Below are 3,592 nucleotides of genomic sequence, written 5' to 3'. Positions count from 1 at the left end.
TGTAGCTGTAGATCATTTGTACACATTGCTGTATGGAATTCCACTGTGTGACTATACCACTGTTTTTTATTCATTGATGTGTATTTGTATCTTTCTGATACTTGGATATTATGAATAACACTAGAATAAATATTTTTTTGAAAGAAGTAAGCCTTTATTTCTTTGTTTTGAAAATAAACCTGGTTGAGTCGGTTGCCTTTTGATGATTACTCAAATAGGCCAAATCTCATATTCTCGTCCAACTCCTCCAACTCTTCCTTGGCTTCAGCCTTGGCTGGAGCTGCAGCAGGAGCAGCAGTGGTGGCAGTGGCCCCAGGGGCAGCAGCCACAAAGGCAGATGGATCAGCCAAGAAGGCCTTGACCTTTTCAGCAAGTAGGAAGGTACAATCAGTCTCCACAGACAAAGCCAGGACTTGCTTGTACCCATCGATGGTAGAATGAGGTACTGATGCAACAGTTGGGTAACCAATCTGCAGGCAAACATTGGCAACATTGCGGAGACCCTCCAGGTGGCGAGAATGCAGTTTCCTATGGGATATCAAGCACTTCAGGGTTGTAGATACTGCTACTGTTGAACAGCTGCTGGATAATCAGCCCAAGGGGGAAGGGAGAGATGTTCAGCATGTTCAGCAGTGTGGCTTTGCTGGCTCCCACTTTGTCACCAGTCTTGATCAGCTGCACATCACTCAGGATTTCAGTGGTGTCACTCGTGATTTTAGTGGTGATGCTTAAAGCTTGGAGAAAGGAGGTCTTCTTGGGCTCCAGACCGGTGTTCTGGCCTGGAACAGTGACTTCACATGGGGCAATGGCACCAGCATGGGTGGCAGCTGGCACCTTACTAGCCAGCAGCATGTCCCTGATCTCAGCGAGGTCCTCCTTGGTGAACACAAAGCCCACATTTCCCTGGATATGAGGCAATAGTTTTTCCAGAGCTGGGTTGTTTTCCAGGTGCCCCTGGATGGCCTTGTGCATCATGGTGTTCTTGCCCATTGGCACCACAGCCTTCCCTCAGAGGAACATGTGGATCTGCTGCATCTACTTGGAGCCCACATTGCTGCTCCTACAATGAAACATTTCAGATAATCATAGAAAAATTGGATGATCTGAAGGAAGTAGTTGGACTTCCAGGTTGCCCTGTCTTCCCTGGGCTGCATGGCAGTGTGTTGGGGTTGCCACCAAGGGTTTAAAGGTGATGTCACTTTCACAAGGTTGCCTGATGAGAGCTAGAATGAACATTCTAATATTTGACTTTTGGTGACTGTATGCAGGGCAGATGCCTAGGAGAGGAATTGCTCAGTCATGGGCTGTGTATACATTCTGCTTTAGTAATGACTGTCAAAGAGTTTTCCATAGTGGTTGCACCAATTTGCACTCCCACAACCTCACCCACACTGTGATTCTGTCTTTTTACTTTTATCCCCTCCAGTCAGTGTGTTGTGGCATCTCTTTGAAGTTTTCATTTGCATTTCTCTGATGAATAATGAGAGGTTGAACACCGTTTTTATATGTTTATTGTGAAGCTGAAATATTTTTATTACCAGGGTGTGCAACATAAAAACTTTCAGGACTTGGGAAGAGGAGGATATTTTCTCTAATCGCTTAGACTAGTTTTTTCTTAGACCATTGTGAGGAAAGGAAATTCCATCTTCTGGTGCTGGGACAGAAAAGGGGAACATATGAAAGGGAGGTGAGGACCTCCACTTTTCGTCTTTGCCAGAATCTGCTCTGGGTTTGACAAGAAGCGTGTTCTGTACCCAACAGCCAGTTTTCTCCTGCCCTGCTGTGATGTTCCCCAACCTTGGGGCAGCCGTCCCTCCAGTGACTGGCTGACTAAGGCTATTGTACTGCATTCAGAGAGAAGCAAAATCTTGTGGTAACCTATAAGCAATTCAAGTGCAAGAGTAAGTGATAATTATTGATGAAAAAAAATTGCATCCACACTTCCTATAATCTCAGCTACTTATTTGGCCTCTGCTTGCATATTTCATGGAGAGTGGGATCACTACTTCATGAGTGGCTCATTTCATTTGCTAGGCCATTTTATTCCTGATATGAGCAGAATCCGCTTTTCTGTGCCCAGAACTCACCGATCCATGCTATTCTCCTTGGGATCACAAATAATAAATCCACCGCCTCTCTCTTTGACATTTGAAAGGCCTGAAGACAGCCACTGTGTGTCCCTAAGTCATCTCCAGATGAAACGCCCCCTTCCTTCAGCCACAGCTCATGTGACAAGGTGCCCAGAGACCTTGCCCTTTTGCTCATGTTCATTTGGATGAACTAAAAGTTGGCCCGTGTCTACCTTCAAATGCAGTGTCTGAGTTTGAGGCTCCAGAGGGGGTCTGACCTGCAGAACTCCCTGTACCTGCTGTTCTCTTTGCGCTAATGCTCACACCTGATCCCACATGGATGGCTCCTTCCTATTGTTCATGTTGCTACTCGGACATCCCCATCTCAGATCGGCCTTTCCACGCTACCCGAGCTAAAGAGCATCCCTCTTCCCCGGACACTCCTCATCACTTTGTTTCATTTTCTTCATTTTCACTTTCTTATTTATGCATTTGCTGAGTTGCTTTTTGTCTGTCTTCCTCCTCATGTAAGCTCTGGGAGACAGGGATTCTGTGTATCTGGTTCGCTGCTGTAACTCCAGGGCTTGGCACATAGGAGATTCTGCGTCACATACTCTCACACAGGAGAAATTTGCTTTAAGGAAACAATAGAAGTGGTGGAGTTTAGATTTGAATTCCAGAAGTCTGATTCTTGATCCTATGTCCTGAACCATTATTCGTGTTGCTCCCACCCTATAAGTAGTGTAACTCTGTCTTGCACATATAGCCTTCCTCTGACTCTGTTAGATGCTGCATCTCTGTCCTCTTGTCTTCTCCACACAGAGCATTGACTGGGCCCCAGTGTGTGCGGCCATCTCCAACTCAGGCCAGACTGGGTGTGATTAGCAGAAGGCCAAGTGCCTCTATGACCAGCAAGTGGTGCTGTTGGGAAGAGAAGAGAAGACGGGTCCCCAGTGGCTTCTAAACGAGGAAGGACTGGTTATGAGACTGGCTGGGGAACCAGGTGATGAGGGAGGTTGAGTTGAGAAGGCCCTGCCAGCTGGCCACCTCTTTTCTTTCAACCATTTTCAGATGGGAGGCAGGTGTCCATGGGAGAGGAGAGCAGGAGTGGACAAGTCCAGATCTGCTGTCCATGGGGTTATTGACAGGAGCAGGAATGGTGGTGGTGGCCCCCATGATACCACTTCTCCTGGTCAAGACCTGCCAGTTCATGCTTAAACAGGCCTAGGCTGGGAACCTGTTCATCGATCTAGTATTTGATCACCCCTCACCAGCCCCTGCTGCCCCCACCCCTGCTCATGGAGAATGTGGCTATGGAGGGGGCAGGCAGTGGGAACTAGGCCTCCTGGGTTTACAGTTTTCCAGAAAAATCCCTTGGGCTATAAGTGTCTGTAGCGTGGAGGGCCTCGTCTACTTTCTCTCTGTGCTCCCCTACCTGGAAGAAGGCATCATGTCTTATACACACAGGTACTCAGGGCAACCAACCATCCCAGTTTGTCGGGGACTGAGGGAGTTCCCAGGAT

The 3,592-nt window shown here is 47.5% G+C and overlaps 1 pseudogene; it reads right to left on the bottom strand.

Annotated features, from left to right (window-relative positions):
- Nucleotides 1-206: 206 nt before the first annotated feature.
- Nucleotides 207-1,154, bottom strand: LOC112618974 (annotated as a pseudogene).
- Nucleotides 1,155-3,592: the final 2,438 nt, after the last annotated feature.

The sequence above is a fragment of the Theropithecus gelada genome, chromosome 1 (genome assembly GCF_003255815.1).
Source record: "Theropithecus gelada isolate Dixy chromosome 1, Tgel_1.0, whole genome shotgun sequence".
Classification (NCBI taxonomy): domain Eukaryota; kingdom Metazoa; phylum Chordata; class Mammalia; order Primates; family Cercopithecidae; genus Theropithecus; species Theropithecus gelada.
This window is presented reverse-complemented; position numbering and strand designations above follow the sequence as displayed.